Genomic DNA, 21,215 nt, shown 5'->3' with positions numbered 1-21,215 from the left:
AACAGAAAATGTGCATCACTCAACAAGGTAATAGTCATCATAGCTTGCATTAATTCAAGGTTATCCTGCATGCAAATATGCGGGAAAATACAACACATAATGAGAAATATCAATTGACACTGAACCAGAAATGGCAGAGATGATCAAATTGATGGACAAAGACATTAAAACAATTATTATAACTATATATGTTCAGAAAGGTAGAAAAAAGGTTATGTTAAGTAGAGACATTTCATGTAAAAAAAAAATACTATTCAAACATCTAGAAATGAAAATTAAGATTTCTGGGGCCAGGCACAGTGGCTCACACCTGTAATCTCAGCACTCTGGGAGGCCGAGGCAGGCGGATAATGAGGTCAGGATATCGAGACCATCCTGGCTAACATGGTGAAACCCTGTCTCTACTAAAAATACAAGTAATAATAATAATAATAATAATAATAGCCACGCATGGTAGCGGGTGCCTGTAGTCCCAGCTAGTCGGGAGGCTGAGGCAGGACAATGGCATGAACCCAGGAGCCAGAGGTTGCAGTGAGCCGAGATCACGCCACTGCACTCCAGCCTGGGGGACAGAGCGAGACTCCATCTCAAAAAGAAAAAAAAAAAAGTTAAGATTTCTGAGGAGAACACACAAATGGAATTAGTAGATTGGGCATTGCAGAAGGAAAGATAGTGGACTTGAACATATCACAATAGAAATCCAAAATGAAACAAAAAACAGCTGAAAAAGGATTAGAGAGCTGTAGGACAATGTCAAGCAATCTAGTATATGTGTAAAGTCCCGACAAAGAGGAGGAGGTGGGGAGAGAAAAAATGTTTGAAGATATAATGACCAGAATTTTTCCAAATTTTCAGGAAACCATAAACAGACCTAAAATGTTTCATAAATATCAATTAAGAAAACTATACTAAATTTTCATATCACAGGTTGCTTAAAACCAGCAAGGGGGGGAAAAAAACAGTAAAATCAGCCACAAAAAAACCCAGACATATTACATAAGGAAGAAAAAGGAACAAAAATAAGAACAACAACTGACTTCTTGCAGAAATGATGCAAGCCAGACAAGTATTGGGAAAAATATAAAGTATCAAATTAGAATTCCATACCCAGATAAAATGATCTTTCTAAAACAAAGGTGAAATAAAGATGTTCAGACACATAAAAGCTGAAATAATTTATCACCAGCAGACTTGCATTAGAGCTGAGAGGCCAGGGAAAGAAATGTTAAATAAAGCTCTTCAAGCAGAATAAAATATATACCAGATGGGAGTCTACAAAAAGGAATAAAAAGCACCAAAAATAACAACTATGTTGAGAGTAAAAATATGAACAATGCATTGTAAGATGTATAACATGTAAAAGTAAAAGTTATGGCAACATAGTACCAAGGTTTTTTGCAAAGCTCTTATATCATGTATGTGGTGGAAATGGAGTATGTTAAAGATGTGTACTGTAAACCTTGCAGCAACCACTAAAAATACAAAACAGAATTATAACTAATGAGCCAGCAAAGAAGACAAAATGGAATTTTTAAAAATTCTCTTAGAATTACATCAAACTTAAAAGCTTCTGCCCAGCAAAGGAAACAATCAAAAGAGTGAAAAGACAACTTACAGAATGGGAGACTATATCTGCAAACTGTTTGTCTGAAAAGGAGCTAATATCCAAAATATATAAATGAACTCAACTCAATAATAAGAAAACAAATAACCTGATTGAAAAATGGGGAAAGGACCTGAATAGATATTTCTCAAAGGAAGACATTCTAATGGCCAACAGTCATAAGAAGGGAGAATGCTCAATAGCTGTAGTCATCAGGGAAGTGTAAATTAAAACCACAATGAGCTATCACCTCACACCTGTTAGAATGACTGTTATAAATTGCTGAATGATTAATAAATACTGGCAGGGATGTAGAGAAAAGGGAACTTTTGTACACTGTTGGTGGGAATGTAAATTAGTACAGCCATTATGGAAAATAGTATGGAAGTTCCTCAAAAAATTAAAAATAGAACTACCATATGATACAGCAATCCCACTACTGGATATACATCCAAAGGAGATGAAATCTGTGAGTTGAAGAGATATCTGCACTGCCGTGTTCACCGCAGCATTATTAACAATAGCCAAGATATGGTGCCAACCTAAATGTCCATAAACAGATGAATGGACAAAGAAAATGTGGCATATATACATAAGGGAATACTATTCAGCCTTAACAAAGGAAGGAAATGCTGTCAATTGTGATATGAGTGATACCTCCAGGACATTATGTTAAGTGCAATAAGCTAGACACAGAAAGACAAGTACCCTATGATCTCACTTACAGGTGGAATCTAAAAAAGTCAAACTCATAGAAGCAGAGTAAAATAGTAGTTACCAGAAGCTGGGGGTGAAAGGATAATTGGGGAGATATTGGTCAAAGGATACCAAATTAGACAGAAGGAATAAATTCAAGAGATCTATTGTATATCACGGTGACTGTAGATAGTATGTTTCATACTTGAAAATTCCTAAGACAGAAGATTTTTAAGTGTTCTCACACAAAATATGATATGTATGTGAGGTAATACCTATGTTAAATAGCTTGATTTAGCCATTCCACAATGTATACATATATAAAAACATCATGTTCGCTGGGTGCAGTGGCTCACACCTGTAATCCCAGCACTTTGGGAGGTCAAGGCAGGAAAATTGCTTGAGCCCAGGAGTTCAAGACCATCCTGGACAAACAGTGAGACCCTGTCTCTACAAAAACTAGAAAAAATTTAGCCAGGCATGGTAGTGTGTGCCTGTAGTCCCAGCTACTTGGGAGATGGAGGTGGGAGGATTGCTTTGGCCTGGGAAGTTGAGGCTGCAGTGAGCGCAGATCATGTCACTGCACTCCAGTCTAGGTGACAGAGTGAGACCCTGTCTGAAAAACAAAAATGAAAACAAAACCATGTTGTACAACACAAATATAATAATTTTAACTTATCGGTTAAAAAATGTTTTAATTGAACCAGAAAAAAAAAACACAATCCAAAGGAAGGCAGTGGGGAAGAAAAGCAGAAAAAGAAACAAAGGAAACAAAAGAATAGATGACAAAATAGAAAACAAACAACAAATGGCAGTCTTAAACCCAATCATATCAAAATTACATTAAATGTAAATGGTCTAAAAGCCCCAGTGCAAAGGCTATACTTGGCTGATTTGATTAAAAAATCAAGACCAACTATATGCTGCCTACAAGAAACCCACTTTTAATATAGACATAAATAAGTTAAAAGCAAAAGGATCAAAGAATCGTGAGTTGCCTAGTTTAGAAGTAAAAATAATGTTTGCTTTCAGGCTTAGAATTTTTAAATCATAGCATAAAGATAATCAAGCTTTACGCCTCTATTTAACACATAAATAGGTTGCAGCTCAGTGCAACAACTTAGATGGCAGGCTAAGGTGATGGACTCTGAATGAAATGTCCTACAGACAGATTATAAACTGGAAGCTGGATCTAAAGGCAGATTTGGATATTCTCAGTAAAGATATGATGGTTGTAGATTCAGGACATGATCAGTAACTGAAATAAAGAATATATAGTCATGATCCAATGATAGGTACTTGGGGGAACACGAAGAAAATTTATAAATGTTTTCAAATGTGAAAATCATATATCCTTTATCTATGGGTTTGGAAACATTAAACATAAATTATTTATTTGGGGAGTATAAAATTTAATATTTTCCATTCTCTAAATTAGTATTATAACTGAATTATTTATTGCTAAAAATGAGATTTTTGCATTTATGTAGAAACTTGTCTACATTACATTTAGAACTTTTTTAAAAGCCAGAATGGTTAAAAGTTAATTTTTTTCATTCATCATATTGGTTGGTAATAGCATTTGCATTTTCTTTTTTTGGTTTTGTTTTTTGAGATGGAGTCTTGCTCTGTCACGCAGGCTGGAGTGCAGTGGCATGATCTCAGCTCACTGCAACTACCACCTCCCGGGTTCAAGCTATTTTCCTGCCTCAGCCTCCCAAGTACATGGGACTACAGGCATGTACTACCACACCTGGCTAATTTTTGTATTCTTAGTAGAGACAGGGTTTCACCATGTTAGCCAGGATGGTCTTGATCTCCTGACCTCATGATCTGCCCGCCTTGGCCTCCCAAAGTGCTGGGATTGCAGGTGTGAGCCATTGCACCCAGCCTGCATTTTCTGTATGTGTAATAGAACACCACAATACATTTTCATGAGTATAAAGCAAGAGGTATGTGAAAGAGAAGGATATGTGATGAAAGTGAATTATCTGGAAAAATTACCCCTTTAAAAAATTACAGCCTGTTTTACAAGGCTGTTAGGACACAGTATAGTATGGCAATAAGTACAAAAACCCATTTGTAGATATGGAGTGTTACATATTAGAAACATCATCTTTTAAAAATCATCAATATTTAAAAAATTTCTACCTACTTAACAAAAGCTCTACCGTATGATCATTGCAAATAGACATGTTCTGTAACATTTCCTAATAATTGCTGCTATACTCAGTGGTTTGGTGCTAATACATTTGAAATATAGACAAGGTGTGGGGAAATGATACTTCAATCTTGATCTTTATTTTTCTAAGAAAAAAGTAATTCAAAAAATTAGTGATACTTACTTTGAAAATCAAAGACTTTGAAAAAGTATTACTTTTTACTTAGTATTACTATAACTTTTTACTTTGAAAAAAGCTGGCATTTCTTAGTTTTAGTCTTAGTTTATCTCTAAGTAAGTTGTATTTTAACACAGATGGCGCCGTGAAAGTAGTAAAGCAAGTAAAACAACAAAACCCCTCCTTAATGTTTACAATAAATCAAATTTTCTTACATGTTTATAATGTCTAACTCATACCTTTTTACATATAAACAAATCTAACTGGAATTCTTTATACATTCCTAAAATGCTAATTTTATTAAAGTAGAATCTGAGTTACATTGAGTTAATATTTTTTCTTTATGCCATCATTAATTAAATTATTCAACATGAGGCATTCTGAAGTTTGATATTCCTGTACCCACAGTGGACAATTTTTTCAACCCCAACAGTAATTTATATAGAGTATTATTCTTTATGTCTAGATTAATTGATAATAATTGTCCAAGAATCAAAATATAGATTGAAAGAGCTCTTATGATGCTGGCTGTAAATTAAGCTGTCTCTCCAAACTAGTCATGCTACTGCTGCTTCAGGAGTAACAAAGACAAGGCCAGCCTGCCCTAAATATTGCCAAGGGCAGGCACAAGAGCACAAAGAAAACCAAAGAAGTCCCAAAGGAAACCCCTCTTCCCCACTCCCATCCCTCCAGCTCAGTCCTCCACTGGGAGGGGCATGAAGCACAAGCGTGTGGACAGTTTCCTGATCTGCATTTATTTCATTTGGCCAGTTACAAGTCTTACTAAATCTATGATCATTCAACTTGCTCTTCCCCATTTTGATTTTTCCAGATATATAGCTGAAATCTAGGCATACTTTCCATTACATTTAATAATAATAATAACAAGAGGAAAGAGGAGAAGGAGGAGGGGAAAGGTTATATGGTATAATGCAGTTCTTAATGCATCCATGCCACTTGCTAATAATTACCTTTCATTTTCCTTCCTCGGTGCTTAGTTCCTAAGCCACTCAAAGATCTTTCTAGATCTTTGATGTTTACCTGTTTTGGTAGTGTCTGGTGCCTCTTCTGTTTTGCTCAATTTCTCAAAGCACACTTAACAGCAATTCAGAAATTTCACACTTTTTTTTCCTGAAGTTTGCCAGAAGTATTTATTTTACAAACACATTAGTGGGACTTGAGACTCATAAAGAAGAAAGCCACAAAATCAACATAGGACCTCCTGTAACATCTGGTGAGCCAGGAGAATTCTGAAACAAATACACAATAATTGGCACTAAGCAAATCAGAGCAATAACACATTGCACGACAGCTCCTAGTACACAGCCTGGCTCATTGCAGCCACTTAAAATGCCACTTGGGTTGGGCCAGGTTGATGTAGCAGGTCCCCTTTTTAAGAGCATTTCGAGAGGCTGACATTGACAAGCTAGTGTCAGAGATTGAGGTCCTCTCACTTCAAGGACATTTGAAGTTATGTAAATGTATACATTTTTCTCAAGCTAATATTGCCATTCGCCTATGTATCCAAAGTTTCATCTATGATATACTATACTATGCTAAGCCATAACTGCCATACAGTTCCAGATCATTCCACTCCATCTAAAAGATCTTTTTGAGTACCTAACAAATGTGAACTATTGTGGGGAAAAAGTAATATATTAGAAAGGTGAGGTGACGTGATATATTAGAAAGGTGAGGTGAAGGAATTCTCTTAGTTTCTACAATTTAAAAAATTAAGAAATTTCATACTCTGAGCTGTTCTAGTGCCTTTGAATGTTATTTTTGCAGCTAGGAGTCCTAAAATAACTCAGAATGGCAATGAAAATAACCTTATATGCTATTCTGTTTTTAAAAATCAAAGCATTTATTCATCTTCTTTAAAAAATGACAGATGTTTTATGAAAATTTAGAAAATATAGGTAAGCCAAAAGAGGGAAAAAAAAAAAAAACCTGAAACACCTCACTATCCAGAAACCACTGTGAATAATTTGCTGTATGTCCTCCAGTGTATTTCAGTGGCAAAATCTGTATATAGTTGTAGTGAGTTTGAATGTTGGGGGTTGATCAAGAAAAAGACCAGACCATGAGATGACAGTAGCACACAAGAGCTTTATTTCGATAAGGCTTGGACAGATTGCATGGAAGGTGAAAGTCCTCACATCAGGAGACCTTCCAGATACAGCAGCAGGGCCACCACCATAAGGGAAAAAGGACAAGCAACCTCCCTGGGGAGAGGAGGATCAGAGAGGGGTTTGCAGGTTTGAGGATGTCACTTAGCAGCATAGTGAGGAGCCTCTTGGTCATAGATCCTTAAGGGACAGCAGCCATCTGGGGTCTTTTGTAGCCCCACAGTTTGTCTTATATATGGCAAGAAGGTGTTGTGTGCAGTTTCACAGGTTATGCAAAGCAGGTGGGCTCTAAAAGGGTAAAAAAAAAAAGGGCTATATTTACAGCAATTGGATGTGCAAGAATTTGAGTTTGGTGCCGGCAGGCTTGAGTTAATGATCCTGGGGTGTGGTACAGAAGTAAACACCATGGGTGTCAATACACAGAGGCCGACTTGAACCCATTTATTCAACAGTAATTTATTTATTATTTATTATTATTTTTTTTGAGATGGAGTCTCACTCTGTTGCCCAGGCTGGAGTGCAGTGGCACGATCTCGGCTCACTGTAACCTCCGCCTTCCAGGTTCAAGCGATTCTCCTGCCTCAGCCTCCTGAGTAGCTGGGATTACAGGCATGTGCCACCACACCCAGCTAATTTTTGTATTTTTAGTAGAGACAGGGTTTCACCATGTTGGCCAGGGTGGTCTTGAACTCCTGACCTCAGGTGATCTGCCCGCCTCAGCCTCCCAATGTGTTGGGATTAAAGGTGTGAGCCACCATGCCCAGTATTCAATAATAACAAAAAATTAGATTCATACTGACCACTGCTTTACAACACACCTTTTCCACTTAAGCTCTATGGACCTCTTTCTGGGTCTTTATGTCTATATTCTTCAACATTCTTCAAGCTTTTTTTTATGAAGTGGAATTTTTTTCCCCCAGTGCATGAAGTGGAATTTTTTTCCCCCAATGCATTGTTTCATGGAATAAATATATGGAAAAAAAATACACACACACACTACACACACACATATCTATATGAAAATTATATATATACATTATATATATGTATATACGTGTGTGTGTGTGTGTGTGTGTGTTGGAGAGAAAAGAGTGAAATTCTGCTTGCTTTTGCCAGCTACCCCCTTCTGGCTTTCTGTTAAAGTCTAAGGCGATAAGCCTCTGCTATTATAAAATATTTTAATGGTTTTATGATATTCTGTGTAATAAGATTACTTAATGACCTGTTTGGCAGACATTTTAATTTTTTTCCTAATTCTTCATATCATAACTTTGCCATGAATGTCCTTGTAATCAAATCTATACATATTTCCATAATTATTCTTTGGGTAAATTTTTTTCAAAACACATGACTATTTTTATAGTTTTTGGATTTTTATTTTTTCTTAACTATGGTTATATTCTATCCCTGAAGCTGGCAATAATTTTCCTTGAGAGAAGAGAATGAAATAAAAAATTAGTTGGGAATTTATTGCCTTTGTCACAAAAACACAGGTTAAGAGATGGGCCAGGTGGGCAGTTTCCAGGGTTCCAGTTCATAGGAGGGGCCAAGACAACACCAAAATGTAAGGAGATGGAAAAACTAGATTCACCAGAATTCCTCTTAGAAAAAGTCTCAGTGGGTGGTTGGAAAGAATACTTTCATAAAGGGCTGAAGATGGGGAAAGAGAGACAAGACGTCCTCAGGAACATGCTTGTAAAATAACATGTTCGAGGAATTGCCTTTTATTCAAAGTCCTTTTACTTTTATCCAGTCCTTGAACTTTTATTGAAAGTTCAAACCACAGAGCTGGTTTGGCAAAGTGCATTGTACATATTTATTGGCCTCCCCTGCCCTTGCTATAGTTTTCAGTGATACCTCTAAATATTAAAGAAATATAATATTAAACTAATTAAACTAGCATAGCTTTTTAAAAAAGTTCCAGATTAACAGATTTGCATGTCCAAGGATGCTCTGTCCCCCTCAGACTCATGCTCTCACTACTCTACTCTGTTCCAGTCCTCTCTCCAGCTCTCTGGAAACCCACTCCAAAGGGGCACTCACCACCTCATCTCTGCACAGGACTTCCCTTCCACCTCCCAGTCTTAACTTGCCTCCTCTGAGAGGCAGTATTTACCTGCAGCTCTCTTTGAATAAAGGCTGTTCATTTCCTGTGCCCTATGTGTCTCCATAAAGAGAGTGTCCCCACCTCCTCTTGCTGCTTGAGGAAGCGTAAAGTAATGTACAGGAGTCATCTTTTTTTTTTTTGAGACAGAATCTCACTCTGTTGCCTAGGCTGGAGAGCAGTGGCACAATCTCAGCTCACTGCAACCTCTGCCTTCGGGGTTCAAACGATTCTCGTGCCTCATCCTCCCAAGTAACTGGGACTACAGGCGCACACCACCAGGCCCAGCTAATTTTTGTATTTTTAGTAGAGACAGGGATTTACCATGTTGGCCAGGCTGGTCTCGAACTCCCAACCTCAAGTGATCTGCCCACCTCAGCCTCCCAAAGTGCTGGGATTACAGGCGTGAGCCACTGTGCATGGACAGGAGTCATCTTCGACCAGACGAAAGACAGCAGTGCTGAAAGATAACAGCCCAAACCCTGCCCATGTCCTGCATTGGGCCCACTTTTCACAGGCTCTTCGTGGTGTTTTCTACTTAGCATGGTTCCCTCCAAGAACTTTCTCAGCAGTCCTTACCAAAATCAAATCTGTTGTTAGACATGTTGCTTAGGCCGGGTGCGGTGGCTCACGCCTGTATTCCCAGCACTTTGGGAGACCACGGCAGGCGGATCACCTGAGGTCAGGGGTTCAAGACCAGCCTGGCCAACATGGTGAAATTCCGTTTCTACTAAAAATACAAAAATTAGCTGTGTGTGTTGGTGCATACCTGTAATCCCAGCTACTCAGGAAGCTGAGGCAGGGGAATCGCTTGAACCTAGGAGGCGTAGGTTGCAGTGAGTTGAGATCATGCCACTGCACGCCAGCCTGGGCGACTGAAACTCTGTCTAAAAAAAAAAAAGACGTGTTACTTAGAAAGAGCATCAATGACAACAACAAATAACCTGATTAAAAATGGGCAAAGGAACTGGAGAGACATTTCTGCAAAGAAGATATAAAAATGGCCAATAAACACATGAAAAGATATTCAAGATTTCTAATCACTAGGGAAATGCAAATGAAAACCACAATGAGATACCACCTCACACCGATTTGATGACTACTATAAAAAACAAAAACAAAAAGTATTGGCAAGCATGTGGAGCAATTGGAACCTTTGTGAATTGCTGATGGGAATGTAATGGGCAGCCCCTGTGTAAAACAGTATAGTGATTCCTCAAACAATTAAAAATAGAATCACCGTATGCTCCAGCAATTCTACTTCTGGGTATATACATGAAAGAATTGAAAGCAGGGACTCCAATGTATTTGCACATCCATGTTCATAGTAGCATTGTCCACAATAGCCAAAAGGTAGAAGCAACTCAGTGTTCATTGACAGATGAAAGGATAATGAATGGGTAAACATATGCGATGTATATGTACAATGGAATATTATTAAATTTGAAAAGGGAATGAAATCCTGACATATGCTACAGTATGGATGGGCCTTGAGGACATTATACTAAGTGAAATAAACAGTCACAAATGGACAAATACAGTATGATTCCTCTTATATGAGGTACCTAGTCAATTTCATAGAAACAGAAAGAATGGTGGTTGCCAGGGGGTGGGGAGAGGGGATAATGAGGAGTTAGGATACCAACAAAGGGCAGAAACAACCCACGCTTATCGGAGCCATCCCCTCACCCTAGTTAGACACATATTCTCTTACATAATTTATTCCTCTTATTTTCTAAACTTAGCAGATATAATTCAGTGCCTACAGCTTCATTCGTGGGCCTCTTCCAATATTCTCTTTTCAAGATAGCAATTCCAAATTTGTATACTTTTGAGTGACTTTGCATCTTAATGTCTCCTTTACCCTCCCTTTAGAGCAGGCTGATTTGGAGAAAGAATACCTGGCGAGTACTGCAAAACAGGACAGCCATCAAAGATTCTTCCCTGATGACATCTCAGTTTCTTTTTTCTTTTTCTTTTCTTCTCTTTTCTCTTTCTTTCTTTCTTTCTTCCTCTCTTTCTTTCTTTCTTTCTTTCCTCTCTTTCTTTCTTTCTTCTTTCTTCTTTCTTTCTTTTTCTCTCTCTGTCACCTAGGCTGGAGTGCAGTGGTGTGATCTGAGCTCACTGCAACCTCCAACTCCCGGGTTCAAGCGATTCTGTTGCCTCAGCCTCCTGAGTAGCTGGGACTACAGGCATGAGCTGCCACACCTGGCTAATTTTTGTACTTTTAGGGGAGATGGGGTTTCATCATGTTGGCCAGGCTGGTCTCGAACTCCTGACCTCAAGTGATCCACCCTCCTTGGACTCCCAAAATGCTGGGATTACAGGTGTGAGCCACCATGCCAGGTGACATCTCAGTTTCGTGAGCATCAATGTGGCCTCTGTTCTCTCCTTATAAAAACAGTTATTTTCCTACTTTCCTTGCAGCTTTCCTGCAGCCCTTCTCCTCATCAAATAACTATTAAGTAAAAATTTTAAAATTTGATGTTTTAATCATAAAAATGCATTCTTCTTATTGTTGCTATTATTTGAAAATTAAATGACCCCAAAATAGGCACACAGCAGACATAACTTGTTTTTTTCAGCTATTTGTAAAGGAGCTGAAAAGGTTAGATTAATCCAAGTAGTTTTACTTCAGATGTTGAGTACAAAATGGGATGTAAACTTGAGTTATAGTTATAGTATTTTTCTTCAATCTGCTCCTTTTTAAAGGTATAATCCTGTTTGTTAAATGAATTTTACTTAACTATGGAAATAAATGTATCCAGACTGGAAAACTGGTTCCAATTTTTAAACTCTTCCATACTTAGTGTTCTCAGAAGATCAGGGACCGATGAGGCCTGAGAAACTATTTCAGCTGTGCCCTCATTTCTCTCCTGAGGAAACTGTGTTCAAAGATGTCTTAAGTGATTTGATCCAAAGTCTTTCTGAGCAAGGTCTCAGCCCTGGCTTTCAGAATCCCAGCCTGCTGCGCTGCTGGTTCTTTCCAACATCATCATCAACAACCACCTACCAACACCCACGTTTCTCTTTGTGGACCTAACTTTAGAAAGGTTTGTTCCATCAAGCTGCACTTAAATAATAATCCTTTGTCAATTAAATATTCTGGTATCAGATAATCTCTGCTACCCTATTGAACGGACATAAGTCCAGCCAAAAGGACAGAAATGCCATATCATTTCTTTCTTTTTATTTTTTTTTACTCATCCATGTTTCTGTTTATATATAGGATAACAAATTCAGAAACAATGGGAAAATAATATATGAAACCTTAATAGGAAATATAATAGAGATTACAAAACACCACCATTTGATTTTTTTATGCAAATACTTCAATATTCCAATATTTTTACTCACTTGTTAAATAAAGCACATGCCTCGAAATGCTAAATAATTCTGTTAGTCTAAATCTTTTAAAGAATAAAATGTTGGTGAAAAACCAAAATTGTTTAGTAAGGTATGTACGACCTTGTTTATTATCTATCATAGATATCAAGATGATCATAGTTAATACCAATTTAAGCTTTACAGAATAATGTTTTAGGCCCAATATTGATATATTAAATGAAGGTATCAGAGAATCTTGTATTTATGGCATCAGGTTATAAAGATCTATTCAAAACCATTTTTGTCAAAGTTTAAACCCTGGAACAAAAGTCAAATTGTTTCTAAATGAGACACAAAATGATTCTTGCTAATAGTACAAATTTTGTCCCATAGGTAATACTATTGTCTTTTTCTTTTTTAAAAAAATTATTTCTATTTTTATTTTAGATTCAGGGAACACATGGGCAGGTTTGTTAGCTGGCTATACTTACCATTTCTTTTAAACGTTTTGACATGTTGAAATTGTTAGTTTCTGTTATTACCAGAGAGAACCACTAGAGGTCAGGGAAAACCCCTGCCCAGGACAGTGCTTCCGTCCTACCACCTGCAGCAGTCGGAACCCTCTGGATCTGTCTGTACAACAGAGACCCCAAAGCCCCCTTCCCAAGAAGCACTTGGTCTTGTGTCCCACATACTTAACTAATAGCATGTCTTTTTTCTTCTGCCTACTCATGGATTTGAGGCTAACATCCTTCCCTGCTTAAGTTGGATTTTGCACATTTTTTAATCTGCTCATGCGATTTAACCATCTTTCCATCTGGCTACAAAGGCACCTTAATTCCATTCCATTGGATTCCTTATATCCCGAAAGTAAATGCTTTCATACGTTTTTAATCAAATTTGATAAATTTTGATGAAAATTCTCTCGATAAATTTTGATACAAATTTTGATGATAATGTTGATGAAATCTGATGAATTTTGACGAAAATTTGATGGAATTCTGCACTCTTTTCATATAATGTAAATCTGATGGGGCCAAAGCCTTAGAGATATTAAAATGACTTCTAAACATGACATAGTCTTTCATAGCTATATTATTTTAATGTCATACTTTTTTCTCAGGTTACTGCGATGAACCAATGGCTTTTCATTGACACAATTTGTTTCAATTATTTGTAGTCATCAGTTCTTTTTCAGTGATCAAAATGTCACAATTTAGCCAAAGGAAACTTTTAACTGGCCCACGTAGCCTTTTCACAAAAAATGCACAAAATATTTAAAGTATCTTTGCTTTTCGGCAACAAGATGCCACAGGCTCATTTTGTACATCTGGTCCCAGATGTGAGATCTAGCAATTTTCCTAGTCCCAATTTCTCTCAGAGAAAGAAAGCAGGGACCCAACCATGAGCACTGTGGGAGACCACGGCAAGCGGATCACCTGCCGTGATATTAGAGACCCAACCATGAGCACTGTGATGTGCTTATTTGGCTTCGTGCTGCTGGGATGATAGAACTTATGGGCCGTTTCAATGGACGGTCATGGGAAAAGTATACATACACACAGACAAACATATGTCTAAGAAGTTCACAGCCATTTTCAAGTTAGTCCCAATATTACTTCACAACCATAATACTTAAATTCTTAATCCTATACTCAAACTATAATTGTGCTTCATTTTCTTTTTAATGGATGACTCATATTTGCCATTCTGAAGCTCTTGATTCATAACAAAGCTAACGTAATCACTTATTTATTTTAGATCCAAAGTAGGTCCAATAAAATAAATAGGTCCAAAATAGCGATACTGTACTACCTATAAAGCCACTAAGTAGAATTCCAGTGTTTTTTTGTAAATTGCCTTTGTCCTTAGAGTGCAGGATACAGAGGGTATAGGATACAGAGTACAATTACTTTGATCTAGAGTACTCTGAAATAAATCCTCACTCTGTGGGTTATAGAAGTCTATCCAAATGTTTCCGTTCATTTTCAGTTTGAGTTCTTAGGATTTTAGCTTTCACTTTCTGCTTAGAGTCTATATGGGGTCGGAGGCAAAAGGGTAAGTCAGTTTTATCACGGGGACAAATAGAAATATCCTAACCGTTCAATGTTCAAAGTACCAGAAAAAATTTCATTTATTCACTGTCTGCCTCACCTCCAATGACTTATTGCCCAGAAGTTACATGTACAAGATTTACATGTGCATAAAAAGCTGTACAAATCCATTCTGACTTCCAATATTCCTCTGAATATATTTAGGAGCTACAGTTTTGTGTATCCAATTAAATTTTAATTATACTACATCCTATCCTGAGAGCTTTATGATTTATCTTCTTCCTCCCTGCACCCCAGCTTCCAGTTTTTCTTTTTTCTCTGTCATATATGACAGCATTCCCTTCCAATTAACACAGTATACATGTTAAGTATCATCATATCAAGTCACGGTTATAAATTATAATAGTTATTTAGTTTTACAATATGTTTACATGTATATGCCAAGACACTTTTCCTTGTTGCTGTTTTGTTTTGTTTTCTCTCTTTTTTTTTTTTTTTTATTTGAGACGGAGTCTTGCTCTGTCGCCCAGGCTGGAAGTGCAGTGATGCGAACTCACCTCACTGCAGCCTCCACCTTTCGGGTTCTAGCGATTCTCCTGCCTTAGCCTCCCAGGTAGCTGGGATTACAGGCACACGCCACCACGCCTGGCTCATTTTTGTATTTCTAGTAGAGACGGGGTTTCACCATGTTGGCCAGGCTGGCCTTGAATTCCTGACCTCAGGTGATCTGCCTGCCTCGGTCTCTCAAAGCGCTAGGCATCAGCCACTGTGCCCGACCCCTTGTTGCTGTTTTCTAAATATAGTAGCAATTATTAAGATAGTTTAATCTACCTAGAGGGATGTAAATGTATATAGTAGAATGGCATACTGTTGGCAAGGGAGATAGAGACCAATGCAGGGTTTTCAGGTTTTGTCAGAAATGTCCTTTTAACTTATAAGGCTGTAATTCTGACCTGAATTCTCTACACATGTATTTTTCTATTATCAATATTATTAAAGGCAGATAGTTCCATCGTTTTTTTAATCTTCAGTGGCTTTTGAATATGTACAGTCCAATAAGACATAATTCCGTTACATTGTTAAATAATTCTTTTAAATGTTAGGTATTATGCTTTAAAACTTTATCCACGGGAGACTTCTGATTCTGCTTCTGATATAGAATGATTCAAAAGACTTTTCAATCTGGTGGTAACACAGATGTAAATCTGTGCACACACAAATTAAAATTGCATTCTATTGTGGTATCAAAGAGTGTTGAGTGCAAGACAGCCTTGGTGCCTGGGATTCCAGAGAAGGGCATGGCTTTCACGGGTGAGCAGCGAGCTGCAGCCGTTTCCACGCCTGGGCAAGTCACTGATCTGGGCAGGGCTGGGCGGAAAGTGGGCTTTTTCCATAAAGTGGGCTCTTTTCTGAAAAAGTGAGCCTGGCACTCAGGCGCCTCTTCTGGCGTGAGCGGACGCCAGCCATGCTTTTATAATAGTTACGGTGTGGGCTGGAAGGACAGATTGGAATTTGCAAAAGCCCCAAATAAGAAAATAAACAAATCACACAGCCCCGTGATGCCACCCTCACTCCTGCAGTTATGCTGAGAAAGCCGCGGGAGGAAGCCTTGCCAAGCAGAGCTTGCATGCTTGCTTGTGCATCCGCACAGTGGTTGGTGCCTCGGCTCTCCTGAAGTTGAAGCCAAAAGTGAACCCAAACGCCTACGCTGCACTCCATCTCCTCCCAGCTGAAAGCCCCACAAGACCAAAGGCTTTGGGCCCTGGACCATGATGGCCCAGAAGGTCCAGGCTTGAGCTAGCCAGAGGTGAATGCACTCTGATTAGCGCTCCGGCCCAGCCCCACCACAGCTGAGCTAACTCTTGGTAGGTTTTAATGGTCAGTCCCTCAGGACAGCCACCAGCAACAAAAAGGCTTGCTCTTAAATTTTAAAAATTCTTCATATTCCACAAAAAACAATATATGGAAGACCCTTGTTTTATGTTTGTAGCAAATTCTAGTTGAAATACCCTTTAACTGCAATTCCATGATACATTGTATTTATGTCAAGTCTTTGCCCTTTATCTTCAGTGTAAGAACTCTAACCCTTCAGGTGAAATAAAAACGTGCTGTGCTTGGCCGGGCACGGTGGCTCACGCCTCTAATCCCAGCACTTTGGGAGGCCAAGGCTGGCGGATCACCTGAGATCGGGAGTTCAAGACCAACCTGACCGACATGGAGAAACCCCGTTTCTACTAAAAATACAAAATTAGCCAGGTGTGGTGGTGCATGCCTGTAATCCCAGCTACTAGGGAGGCTGAAGCAGGAGAGTCACTTGAACCTGGGAGGCAGAGAGGCAGAGGTTGAGGTGAGCCGAGATTGTGCCATTACACTCCAGCCTGGGCAACAAGAGCGAAAATCTGTCTCAAAAAAAAAAAAAAAGAAAAAAAGTGCTGTGCCTGAGATTTCTAACTGTGCATTTTATGGGGCCTGCATGATTACCACAGATATGTATTTGAGGAGAAAAACACTTAAATGTAAATGTTAAATTTCTTTTTCTACTACATCATCTACTTTTATCACTTTTTGAACTAAAAGGTATTTAATGTGGAAGACCCCAATAAAAAATGATCTTTAAAAAAATAAATTTTTTAACCTAAGGAAAGATAATTTTTTACCATCCTTTTTTTTTAAGGCTGCACCAAAAACTGAGGCTTAGCTGGTATACAAGACTGCCACTACCACCACCTCTATGCCCCCCACCTTCCTTTTAAGTTGCAATCTTTGGAAAATTAAAAATATTTTCCTATCTGGTTCATGGTTTATAACCAGTTCTTATCAGCCAAAGATGTACTTCTTCCTGAGTCTAAATCTATCTTGTAAAAATAAATTAATTGTTTTAAACAACTTTAATTCATACAGTCTCAGGTCTATACACATTCTCTTACTCTAAATTCACACATTTATTACAAAATGAAAGAGTAAAGAGTAAAACATAAGGTCCTTATGTCTACAAATGGAAACTTTGTTTTCAATTAAATATGTATAGCTGTTTCTATGCAAGTCATTCCAAATAAGCAATTATTTTTAAGCTTCTGAGGTCTCTACACATTTTTGAACTCAATAACTGACAATGTGTTTTCATGAATCTTAGCTCTCCAATGTACTTGCTCCTTTGGAGAACATGTTTCTAATTCTTATCAGTAAAGAAAGATTCCTACAAGAGGTGAATGTTGTGGGTTGTCACTCAGCATTCTTCTCACCCTCCTTCCAGCGTGCAGAGTCTAGGAAGTGAAATCATGTTCCAGGGTCCCTCGGGTACTGGAGGAAATTGAGCAAGTCAGCTTAGGCTAATCAGGTGCACTCCCGAGAGTTTTGGAAGGCAGAGGGGGTGGAAGCCATGCTTCAACTGTTTATGCTGCTTCTGCTGACAAGGGCAGTCCTGCAGATGTTGGGATTTTTTGTGCCAGAATGCCAGCGTCTGGTCCTCAGTCTCATGGGTATTTAGAGAAAGGGGAGGGGGTGCCTGTGTGTTGCCAGTGCAGACCAGCAGTCTGTTATGGATTGAATTGTGCCCCAAACCTCCCAATTCATAGGTTGAAACTCTAACCTCCAGTACCTTAGATGTGATTGTATTTGAAGATAGGGCCTTGAAAGAGGTCATGAAGGTTGAATGAGCCTGGGTGAGGTGGTTCACACTTGTAATCCCAGCACTTTGGGAGGCCAAGGCAGTGAATTGCTTGAGCCCAGTTCAAGACAAGCCTGGGCAACATAGTGAAACCCAGTACTCTACAAAATCTACAAAAAAATTAGCTGGGCATGGTGGCTCAGGCCTGTAGTCCCAGCTGCTTGGGAGGCTGAGGTGGGAGGATGGCTTGAGCCCAGGAGACTGAGGCTGCAGTGAGCTGAGATCACACCACTGCACTCCAGACCCTGTCTCAAATAAAAAAAAATTTTTAAAAAAAGGTTGAATGAGGTCATAAGGGTGGGGCTCTAATCCAATAAGACGGGTGTCCTTCTAAAAAGAGGAAGGACCAGGGATGTGCATGCACAGAACAAAGGTGATGTGAGGACAGAAAGAAGGTGGCCATCTGCAAGCCAGAGAGAGAGGCCTGAGGAGAAACCAAACCCATGGACACCTTGTACTCAGACTTCCAGCCTCCAGAATTGTGAAAAATAAATTTCTGTTGTTTAAGCCACCAGACTGCAGTATTTTGTTATGGCAGCTCTAGCTGACTAACACACAGGCAAGGCTGGGACTGTAGCTAACTGTCGGGATTTGGGAGCTTGCTAGGTGGCAGCTGAAGTGGTAATGTCCTTACAGCCACCAGGACCAGTGGCAGCCTCCTGGTGCCCAGCTTCCTCACTACAGCACAAGTAACAGCTCAGTGGTCATTCTAGGAGTTACACTGGAGATGGCCCAGCCTAGAGCTTGCTATTCTAGCCCTTTGTGAAATGTGGAAGCACTGAAGTCCGTATATCAAATCCTGTATCCACATGGCCATCTTAAAGGCTCAGGATAGGAAAACCAGTTGTCATAGTCCGTTCAGGCCACTATAAAAAACATCATAAACTGGGTAACTTGTAAACAACAGAAACTTACTTCTCAGAGTTCTGGAGGTTGGGAAGTCCAAGATCAAGGTGCCAGCTGATTCTATCTCTTGTTGCTTCCTCATAAGGCAGAAGGGGTGAGGGGTTTCTCTCTTGGGCCTCTTTTTATAAGGACATTAGTCCCATGAGGGCTACATTTCATGACCTAATCACCTCTCAGAGGCCCCCCATGCCCAATACCATCAACTTGGGATTAGAAATTTAACACATGAATTTGGGGGTTGAAGGGGGGACACAGACATTCAGACCATAGCATTGGCATGGAACCACAGGACCCTTGGAGATTGAGAAGGGCATAGGTGATCAGGGATTCAAGGGTATTTGCTGGGTCATAACCAGTAGAGTAGAATGTTTCCAGTGAGGGCCTGTAGAAAACTATGGACAACCAGCTTCAAACACCTGGTAGGCCTTGTGGGTGAGACAACACCTTGGGCAATACTAGCCATGGAAGATGTTTTCTGCACTCTTCTCTGTTTTGGCCCTGGAAGAGTCAGAAACCAGTTTACAAGCTTGGGAGACTGAGAAACACTAGGTGGGGGAAGCAGAAGAGAAATTGTTGTTTCTCCCCAGTCCCTACTCCCTCACCACCACTGCACACAGGTACACACCCACATCAGGTGCCGCCTGAGGAGAGAAGATTTACTTTAAATCAAGTTCAAGGTTCTGAGTATTACATGGAATTGAACATTATACGATTTAGGATTATATAGATTAAGATTATGTTTAGTTATTTATTTGTTTATTTTTATTTTATTTATTTTTTTTGAGACAGAGGTTGGGACTTATTACTTCTGTGTGAACAGAAAAACTAAAGGACTGCTGGGCGTGGTGGCTCATGCCTGTAATCCCAGCACTTTGGGAGGCCTAGGCGGGTGGATCACTTGAGGTCGGGAGTTCGAGACCAGCCTGACCAACATGGAGAAACCCCGTATCTACTAGAAAATATAAAATTAGCCAGGCATGGTGGCGCATGCCTCTAATCCCAGCTACTCGGGAGGCTGAGGCAGGAGTATCACTTGAACCTGGGAGGCGGAGATTGCAGTGAGCCAAGATCGCACCATTGCACTCCAGCCTGGGCAACAAGAGTGAAACTCTGTCTCAAAAAAACAAACAAAAAACCCTACAAGACTACCTAAGTTTTCACCGAGGAGCAAGAGACTCATTCTCTGAACAGAATAACTTGTAGAGAGACAAGGGAATGCAACATAAAGACAGTTTCTGATTACATCTCCTTAAATTCTGCTTGTTCACTGGTTATAGAGACTTAATCTGGAGATCAATTTTTAATTGTTCTAGTGTTTTGCCTTTAAAGGCAAACTAAATGTTGTTGTGATATTTGAACAGTATTTTGTACTGACAAAAACACATTTTAGGCCCATGGATGTTCTACCTTCGTCTCTATTTGTATTAGTCCGTTCTTGCACTGCTATAAAGAAATACCTGAGACTCAGTAATTTATAAAGAAAAGAGGGTTAATTTGCTCACAGTTCTGCTGGCTATACAGGAAGCATGATGGCTTCTGCTTCTGGGGAGGCCTCAGGAAACTTACAATCATGGAAGAAAGTAAAGGGGAAACACGCAAACATGGCCAAAGAAGGAAGATGAGAGAGAGAAGGGGGAGGTGCACACCACACACTTTTAAACGACCAGATCTCACGATAACTCACTCACTCACTATTACTAGGATAGCACTGAGGGGATGGTGCTAAGTCATTCATGAAGGGCCACCCTCATGATCCAATCACCTCCCACCCGGCCCCACCTCCAACAGTGGGGATTACAATTCAACATGAAATTTGGTGGGGACATAGAACCAAACTATATCACCATTTGATAAGCAGCCTAGGGTTCTTTGAGGTCGGTTTTGTACAAAAAAAAAGGGACTACAAGGGTCTCTGTTTGTTTATAAAGTAATAGTTGCTTTAGCAAAATTACAAATCTACAAATCTACTTTCTCTTAACCTTTTAAATTCAAATTACATACTGTTTTAAACTATTTACTCACCCGATAAAATTTCACAATTACTGTAAGGAGGCACTTTTACTGTTTAGTTAATTCTCCTAAACATTTCAAGCAACTTTTACAAATTTAATATTTGACTTTCTTTTCAAGTACTTCAATTCTATAACAAAACTCTAAGTAATTCTTATAAATATAGTAAGTTAAATTTATTTTCATACCCATTTCACCTGAAATTGAATTGTACATAAATTTTATATACTATTTTACATATAAAGACTCTATGTTTTTAAGATTAAATATAAGTCATTACTTATTACCTTATTACATAAGTTAAATAAAAGCGTAAATCAATTAGTTGCTTACTTTTTTTTTTTTTTTGAGACAGAGTCTCACTCTGTTGCCCAGGCTGG

The sequence above is a fragment of the Pan troglodytes genome, chromosome 1, assembly GCF_028858775.2.
Source record: "Pan troglodytes isolate AG18354 chromosome 1, NHGRI_mPanTro3-v2.0_pri, whole genome shotgun sequence".
NCBI classification, from domain to species: Eukaryota; Metazoa; Chordata; class Mammalia; order Primates; family Hominidae; genus Pan; species Pan troglodytes.
The sequence above is the reverse complement of the archived record's forward strand: the minus strand, read 5'-3'. Positions refer to the sequence as shown.